Source organism: Petromyzon marinus, chromosome 3 (assembly GCF_048934315.1).
Source record: "Petromyzon marinus isolate PM22_M1 ecotype Great Lakes invasive population chromosome 3, UKy_Petmar_22M1.pri1.0, whole genome shotgun sequence".
NCBI classification, from domain to species: Eukaryota; Metazoa; Chordata; class Hyperoartia; order Petromyzontiformes; family Petromyzontidae; genus Petromyzon; species Petromyzon marinus.
In genome coordinates this window covers 17,952,813-17,961,957 of record NC_133669.1, presented here as the reverse complement: position 1 = coordinate 17,961,957, position 9,145 = coordinate 17,952,813, and the positions used below count along the sequence as shown (strand labels likewise).

Below are 9,145 nucleotides of genomic sequence, written 5' to 3'. Positions count from 1 at the left end.
GTGTGTACTGTGTGTGCGTATTGTGTGTACTGTGTGTGTGTATTGTGTGTACTGTGTGTGTATTGTGTGTACTGCGAGTGTGTACTGTGAGGTTGTACCGTGAGTATGTTGTGTGTGTGTGTACTGCAAGTGTGTACTGTGAGTGTGTTTGTGTATACTGTGAGTGTGTACTGTGTGGGTATTGTGTGTACTGTGTGTATTGTGTGTGTACTTCGAGTGTGTACTGTGAGTGTATACTGTGTGTACTGTGTGTATTGTGTGTACCATGAGTGTGTACTGTGTGTACTGTATGTGTATTGTTTGTACTGTGTGTGTACTGTGTGCGTGTATTGTGTGTACTGTGTGTGTGTATTGTGTGTACTGTGAGTGTGTACTGTGTGTACTGTGTGTATTGTTTGTACTGTGTGTGTATTGTGTACTTCGAGTGTGTACTGTGTGTACTGTGAGTGTGTACTGTGTGTACTGTGAGTGTGTACTGTGTGTACTGTGAGTGTGTATTGTGTGTACTGTGAGTGTGTACTGTGTTTACTGTGAGTGTGTACTGTGTGTGTATTGTGTGTACTGTGTGTGTATTGTGTGCATTTTGTGTAGTGTGTGTGTGTGTACTTCGAGTGCGTACTGCGAGGGTGTACTGTGAGTGTATACTGTGTGTACTGTGTATGTGTATTGTGTGTGTGTACTGTGAGTGTGTATTGTGTATGTGTATTGTGTGTTGTGTGTGTACTGTGAGTGTGTATTGTGTGTACCGGGGAGTGTTCACTGGGGACTGGGGGGTCTGTGTTGTTTTTTCTGGGTGTGTAATAGTGACTGTGGAGTGGTGAGCATTGGTGAGTATCGGTGGGTATCGGTAGGTAGGCCACCCGTGAGGTGTGGCCATCATCAGCACCGACTCCGGCCAAGACACGGGGGTCGGAGACCTGCCCAAGAGGCAGAGGAGCTACACAATCCTTTGTGTATTGTCTCCGATCAGAATAGTTCGAGAGCCGCATCACGCGCAGAGCCACTTCGTGTACACAGACACATCAGCAGCTATGCACATTCCTGACTGAAATTACTTAGTTGATGGAATAAACTGCGTCTATTTTAGTTTGATCCCCCACCCCTCCCCGCCCTCCATTAGTTATTCTTCAACAAAACAGTTTGACTCTTGTGCAATTTTGTTGTCAACAAGACATTCCGCAGTGGACCCCATTCACCGCCATATTTAATCATTTATCTTTACGTTTAATGTATGTTTCTTTTTTAACGGCTGCCCGCAAGGGGGAAATCAAAGAGCCACCGCATGCGGCTCCGGAGCCGCGGGTTGCCGACCCCTTGACCCCAACATCTTGACCCCAACACCTTGACCCCACCACCTTGACCCCACCACCTTGACCCCAACACCTTGACCCCACCACCTTGACCCCAACACCTTGACCCCACCACCTTGACCCCAACACCTTGACCTCACCACCTTGGATTTAGTGTTATCTGTTATTTAAGTAGTTTATTGTAAAAAATTCGGTCACAGTCCTTGTGATCACTGTTAAGTTGCAATTATGGTTTTATTTTTTGGTGATTTGGAAAAGTTTTTTGGTTTGGACATGTTTGTTTTGTTGTAGTACGGAGTTAGACTGATGGCCTTAATCTAAGTGTTTGTGGTTGTTGTTGCTGTCTGAGTTGCATCCCACTGGGATTTTTTGCACACAGCGTTGGTGTACGGTGCTTTTTTCAGGAATATTTTTGCTCTTTTTTTGTCCATGGATTTTCTATTTGCACAGTCACACATAGTCACTTTAAGATGTTTTTCTTGTTCGTGTTTTTTGTTTGTTTGTTGTGGTTGCACCCGATTCAAAAGCCGAATGGCTCACAGGGCTATACCAAAATAAACTGAACTGAACTGAACCTTGACCTCACCACCTTGACCCCACCTCCGTGGGCCGTTGTCGGCCTCGACAGTCTTCTTCTTCTATCGTCTTCTTCTTCTTGTACGGCTGCTGCTGACGCAGAGCGACGACTACAATTTAACATCCAGGTGGTCAAGCCCAGACTGACGGCGTCACGAGCAGCGGATGTGGTCCTGACACTATTAAACGTTGTCACCGTCTGTTCTGGATGACCACAGTCGCACACTGCTGGAGAGTTTTCAATGTCCCATTTGTGCACCAGGTGTATCCGCATCGACTGCCACGGCTCGTGCAGCGGATGCCGTTGAGGGTGGACCATGAGCTTCGTGGCAGATCAAACCCAGGGATCTTCTCCGTTGGGTCTTTCACGACAAGGCGGTGTTTGTTTGTGAGTTCTGCTGAACTCCATTCAGCCATCCAGAAGTCATCGGGGTTAAACTCAGAATCAGAATATTTATACTGCAGGAGGAATCCGACGAGCTATAAAGCTCTTTTCACAGATGTCCTGTCGGGGCGGGCCAGAACAACAAACAATACAAACACACAACAGGAGTGTAAAGTATAGGAAAGGTAAACAAATAACTTAACATATATACAAATTAGTTTTTTCATATCTTACCAGAAACAACCCACTGATGTATTAACATTTTTTCAAGAAACAACCTGGCCACGAATAACAGCTCAGCGACAGTGGCTCATCACGTGGAACTGTACGGCAGCAAAAATAATTTTCGAACAATTTCAAGTCAACTCACATTGAATTTTGACTTCAAACTTTCGTGACTGCAGGAATTCATATTCTTGGTTCTTTCGGTAAAGTCACGTAGATAGAAACTTAAAAATTAATAAAAAAATTAATACAAATTTAAAATAATCAATTGAAAATAATAAAAGCAAAAAATACGATAAAAAATATGAAAATAGTAAAATAAATTTGAAAATAAAATAATTTTATTTTACTATTTTTATTTTTGCATCGTGGTTTTTTGCTTTAATGATTTTCAATGAATATTTTTTTTATTAAAATGTTAATTTCATAATTTTTCTTTTTTTATGTTCTATCTACGTGACTTTAGCGAAAGAATCAAGAATATAAACTGACATTGCCGAAGGGCTTAAGCGCACGGCCTCCTAACGCTACCCGTGGCATCGACGGTTGCTCGCACACAGTCGACGCCTCACAGCTACCAAGGGCCGCGCCTTTTAAACCCCCCCCACCTCCCCCCGGGCGCGGCTGCCCAGGTGTGCCAGGTGTTACCTGCTGGGCCGTGCCACGTGGCGACTCACGCCTCGCGGTTCGATGGCGGGAGGCTGCACTTGTCTGCCTGGCGTAAGCGCAGCGCCCGCGTGCACGGAACGTGTCCGCTGCGCGTCGTGTGTGAGATGGCGAGAGCGCGCTGGTGGTGCTGCGTCATGGTGACGTGCGATGTGATGATGGTGGTGGTAGGGTGCGATGGTGAGGTAGGGTGTGATGATGATGGTGGTGGTGGTGAGGTGATGATGACGCGTAACGTGATGATGGTTCGGGCGATTAGCGATGTGTGATGTGATTGTGATGGGTGGGTGATGGTGACGTGTGATGTGATGGTGATGGTAGGGTGATGGTGACGTGTGATGTGATGGTGATGGTAGGGTGATGGTCACATGTGATGTGATGGTAGGGTGATGGTCACATGTGATGCGATTGTGATGGGTGGGTGATGGTGACGTGTGATGTGATGGGAGGGTGATGGTGACGTGTGATGTGAGGGGAGGGTGATGGTGACGTGTGATGTGATTGTGATGGGTGGGTGATGGTGACGTGTGATGTGATGGGTGGGTGATGGTGACGTGTGATGTGATTGTGATGGGAGGGTGATGGTGACGTATGATATGATGGTGATGGTAGGGCGATGGTCACATGTGATGTGATTGTGATGGTAGGATGACGGTGACGTGTGATATGATGATGGTAGGGTGATGGTCATGGTGGTAGGGTGACGTGTGATGTGATGGTGATGGGTGCGTAATGTTGACGGGGTCACGTGCCCGGCTCCTCGCTCGTTAATTACCTCGCCCTCCCCCTCGGCCCCCTGCCCCCCCGCCCCCCCGCCCCCCATCCTCCCCTCCCCCGCCTCCCTCCCCGCGCTTCCCTTTCCGCGTGTGTTCAGCATAAATCGATCAATATTTCACGCACCGGGGAGACAGCGAGCATGCCTTGCGCGTGTGTGTGTGTGGGTATGTGTGTGTGTGGGTATGTGTGTGTGTGTGTGGGTATGTGTGTGTGTGTGTGGCAAAACAACCCCCTACCTCCTCGCGGTGCCGGACGGGCAACTCTGTCGTGGACAGTGCTGTGGGGGGAGTTCCAATTTTGATTGGCTCCTCCCCTCATGGCATATGTGTCCACCACAGGGGCTAAACGGGGGCTTTGGACGGGTGCGAGGGGCTGGTAACCCCTCCACCTTCAATTAATTACCACAAAACCACGAATTAAAGTGAAATATGTAACAACTAAGCTTGTGCCGGAGGCCCCGGGGGGCCAGGCGTCTATGACGTCTCCTGGCCAAACCCCAATTGGCGGAGCCAGGAGATTGAATACCTACCCTCGGGGCTACTCCAGAAACAACGAAAAGCCACTACGGGTGGCCACGTGGAATGTTCGAACGCTCACTGCAGAGGAGAGGCTGCCACTCCTCTGTCGGGAGCTGGACCGGTACCGCCTGGATCTATGCGGCATTCAGGAGGTCCGGTGGACCGGCTCTGGCTCCTGCCACCATGAGGGGTGGACAGTCCTCTACTCGGGGCAGCAGACTGCCAAACAACAGGGTGTGGGTCTTCTTTTGAACAAAAGAATGAAGGGGGCGTGGGAGCGTGGCGGTGAGGTGTGGGAAGCTGTAAGCCCCAGGCTACTTTGGGCTCGCCTTCCCATCAACCGGAGGCGAGGAATGGTGGTCGTGGTTACTTATGCCCCCACCGAAGATGAACATCCGTGGAGGGATGCAGGCAAAGCCGATGAGTCAGATGCCTTCTATGACCTCCTGTCACAGGTGCTGGCTAAAGTGGCCCCTCGGGATAGAGTCATCATGTTGGGTGACTTCAATGCCCGAGTTGGTCATGATACTGGCACCTGGTCTGGAGTGATTGGAGGGCATGGGCCAGATCAGCTCAATAACAATGGTAGGAGGCTGCTAGATTTTTGTGCAGCCCATGGGCTTGTAATTACCAACACGCTGTTCCGGCATCGGCGCATCCACACAACATCATGGATGCATGCCGGGTCCAAGCAAGAACATCTGCTGGACTACATAGTGACGGACCAGCGAATGCGAGCCCATGTCCTTGACACCAGGACCTACCGTGGAGCTGATCTGCCCTCTGACCATCGACTAGTCATCTGTAAGATGCGCCTGCCATTCTTCCACTCCGGTGGTGGGTGTACACCCAGGACCCCATTCCAACCTAAAGTGGCCTGGTCTCAGTTATCTGATGAAAGTTGCAAGCGAGAATTTCATCATCACTTGCGGCTGGGATTGGCATCGTCCCCGACTCCTCCTGATGTCGAGGGTAAATGGGCGAGGTTTAGGACTGTGACTCATGCAGCTGCAATGGCTGCTTTGGGTACGCGGTCCAGACCTCCCCAGACACCCTGGATGACAGAGGAGTTGTTCAGGATGGTTGAGAAAAAGCGACAGGCCCACTGTCATCGGCTACAGAATCCCACGTCAGAGAATGAGGAGGCTTACCGCAGCCTTCGCTCGGAGGTTCGGAGAGCCGTGAGGCGCTGCAAGGATGGGTGGTGGTCGCGGGTTGCTGAGGAGATGGAGTCTGCCTCAGTGGCCCGTGATCACAAATCGCTATTTAACTCCATCAAAAAAGTAACCTGCAGCGCCACACCTATTACCATCATTAGGGGAAAAAACGGTGATCCAATTTCCGACCCCCAGGAACAGGTTCGCAGATTTGCTGAGCATTTCTGTGAGGTCCTGGGGGAGGGAAAATCCCACAGCCAGGAAAACATCGTGGCACAAAGTGAGGATGACCCTGCTGAGGCTGCGGTGCCTCAAATATTGGATGAAGTCACCCCCTGTGAGTGGCTGGCTGAGGTGCCATCTGCTGAGGAAGTATTGAAGGCGATCCGGAGTCTGAGACCAGGAAAGGCAGCGGGCAGAGATGATCTCCCAAGCGAAATGCTGAGGGAGGGTGGCGTTTGTGCACAGACTGCCCTATATGACATCATAACAACAGTCTGGACCACTGGACGGGTTCCGCAGGATTGGAAGGATGCCCTGGTGGTCCCCCTTTTTAAGAAGGGGGACCGCACAGACTGTAACAACTACAGGGGCATCTCACTCCTCAGTGTGCCGGGAAAGGTCCTGGCAAGGATTATTCAGCATCGCCTTGCCAGGCACGCTGAGGAGAGGCTTGCGGAGCCCCAATGCGGTTTCAGGAAAGGGCGGTCCTGCACAGATGCCATATTTTCTGTCCGTCTGCTACAGCAGAGGTGTAGGGAATTCCAACAAGACCTACATCTCTGCTTTATTGACCTGGTCAAGGCCTATGATACCATCAGTAGGCCTGGGCTCTGGGTCGTTCTTCGTGCTTTTGGAGTACCTGACCCTCTGCTCACGATCATTAAGGACCTTCATGATGGTGAGCGGGCCCGGGTAAAACTACGTGGCCGGGAGTCAGAGCCATTCCCTGTACACCTTGGGGTGCGACAGGGATGTCCTCTGGCTCCCACATTATTTAACATCTATTTTGACCACGTAGTTCGTGAAGCCTTCAATAGCTGTACCGGGGGAATCTCCATATGGTACAGATATAATGGGAGGCTAATCGATGCCCGGGTGCGGTCAAGGGATGGCTCCCTATTGCTCAACCACGTTATGTATGCTGATGACTTGGTAATAGCTGCTCAGTCAGAGGAGGAGTTGGAGACGCTGCTGCTGAGACTGGAGCGTGCCACTAAGAGGTGGGGCCTTACCATCAGCCCCACCAAAACTAAGCACCTGCCTGGGTATTTTGTACCATCGGACACTCCACCCCCACAACTCCCAATCGGTGATGGGGCAGTTGTGGAGAGAGTGGAGAGTTTCCCATACCTGGGCAGTGTGCTTATGACTGGCTCCAGTTTAACAGCAGAGGTCTCACTCCGAATCAGTCGAGCGGCAATATCTTTTCATCGGTTGCGTAACGCTGTGTGGAAGCTACCTGGTCTGTCGCTCCGCACTAAGCTTCAGGTCTTCTCGGCCACGGTCATTCCCTCCCTTCTCTACGCTTGCGAAACGTGGACCCCCCTAATGGAACATCTTCGCCGGTTAGAAACATTTAGGCTGACCTGCCTACGATCCATCCTGGGTTTAACCAGACTGGATTGTGTGAGGAGCTCACAAATCCTTGAAAGATCTGGGCAGGGTCCCATCGGTGAGCTCCTCCGGCAGGCAAGGCTGCGATGGCTGGGTCATGTAGCCCGCATGCCCAGCCACCGCATGCCGAAACAGCTTTTGTTTGGCCGGATTGAGGGGGCTAAGCGGGCGCGGCACGGGCTAGAGAAGAGATGGAGTGATGTGGTACAGGAGGACGTGGAGCTGAGTGGACTTGCCGATGACTGGTACCAGCGGTGTCAAGATCGGCCTCTGTGGAGGAGGCTCGTGAAGGATGCTACTGGGCAGTTGGAGGCAGTCGCCCTCCAACAACAACGGAGGGCGGAGGAGCGACGCTCACAACAGCGAGCGGAGCGCCGGGTGGCTAAAGCACAGCAGGTTGGCACAGTAGGGGGCACAGGTGGTGCATCAGCCAGTCATCTCAGTCAGTCGACCCGTGGCACCTGGGTCTGCCCCGTGACCTCCTGCCAGCGGGCGTTCGACACTTCACGTGGCCTCAGGGTGCACATAGCCTGGCACAAGCGTCGTGGTGACGTCACCGCCACTTAGTGGCGAATGGCGGTTGTTGTTGTTGTTGTGTGTGTGTGGGTATGTGTGTGTGTGGGTATGTGTGTGTGTCGGTATGTGTGTGTGTGGGTATGTGGGTGTGTGGGTATGTGTGTGTGTAGGTATGTGTGTGTGTGGGTGTGTATGTGGGTGTGTGTGTGTAGGTATGTGTGTGTGTGGGTATGTGTGTGTGTGGGTATGTGTGTGTGTAGGTATGTGGGTGTGTGGGTATGTGTGTGTAGGTATGTGTGTGTGGGTGTGTGTGTGGGTGTGTGTGTGTGTGTGTAGGTATGTGTGTGTGTGGGTATGTGTGTGGGTATGTGTGTGTGTGTAGGTATGTGTGTGTGTGGGTATGTGTGTGTGTGGGTATGTGTTTGTAGTGTAGCGGTTAGCGCTACGCTGCGCTATGAACCTGGCGACCCGAGTTCGATTCCCGCTCACGGCCAACACCAGTGACGATTATCTGAACCGGTCCCGGGCCTCCCCTAGGTCGACTCAGCCTCAAATGAGTACCTGGTGCGGTGTGTAAACATTGCCACTAGGGAGACAAAGGCGGTCGGGCGTGGTGCTGGCCACCCACCCCCTCGTGTGCCGTGCCGGCCTTAATAGGTGCTCGCTAACAGCACTTGCCCCTACAGTCTGTTAAGGCTATACGGGGGATCTTTGTCTTCGTATGTGTGTGGGGAGCGGTAGTGTAGTGGTTAGCGCACTGAGCTACGAATCCAGTGACCCCGATTTCGCTTCCCGCTCACGGACAACACCGGTGACGATTATCTGAACAGGTCCTGGGCCTCCCCCTAGGTCTACTCAGCCTCAAATGAGTACCTGGTGTGGTGTGTAAACGTTGTAACTGGGGATACAAAGACGGTCGGGAGGGGTGCTGGTCACGCACCCGCTCGTGTGCTGTCTCGGCCTTCATAGGTACTCGCTAACAGCACTTGCCCCAACCAGTCTAAGGCTATACGGGGGATATTTGTCTTTGGAGGTATGTATGGGTGTGTGTGTGCGGAGGTATATGTATGTATGTGCATGCGTTCCACGTGACCCAGGCAGTGACTACAATAGGTGCTCGCTAACAAGCACACTTGCCTCAACAGCCTACGCGGGGGACATTTGTCTGTGTTTTGGTCTGCGTGTGTGCGCAGGCGCGCGTGCGTGTCTATGTGTGTGCACGCGCGCGCGAGAGACAGCGTGAGCTCTCATTAATACGGCCTTACACGCGACTTGTGATTCATATTTAAATGAATCTCAAAGCTGAGAGCGGCTTGGTGGGGGTGGGGGCGGGGGTGGGGGGTGGGACGATGGGGGGGGGGGGCCGCGTCACGTGGCCTGCGTTAATTACCGCATGCA

General features: G+C 51.9%; 1 long non-coding RNA gene across 1 annotated transcript; it reads right to left on the bottom strand.

Annotated features, from left to right (window-relative positions):
• Positions 1 to 1,525: 1,525 nt before the first annotated feature.
• LOC142905417 (uncharacterized) lies at positions 1,526 to 3,935 on the bottom strand. Its single transcript, XR_012929582.1, has 2 exons — positions 3,145 to 3,935; positions 1,526 to 2,391 (listed from the first exon to the last, which is right to left on the bottom strand). It is a non-coding gene; the product is annotated as an uncharacterized LOC142905417 (long non-coding RNA).
• Between the last annotated feature and the right edge of the window lie 5,210 nt (positions 3,936 to 9,145).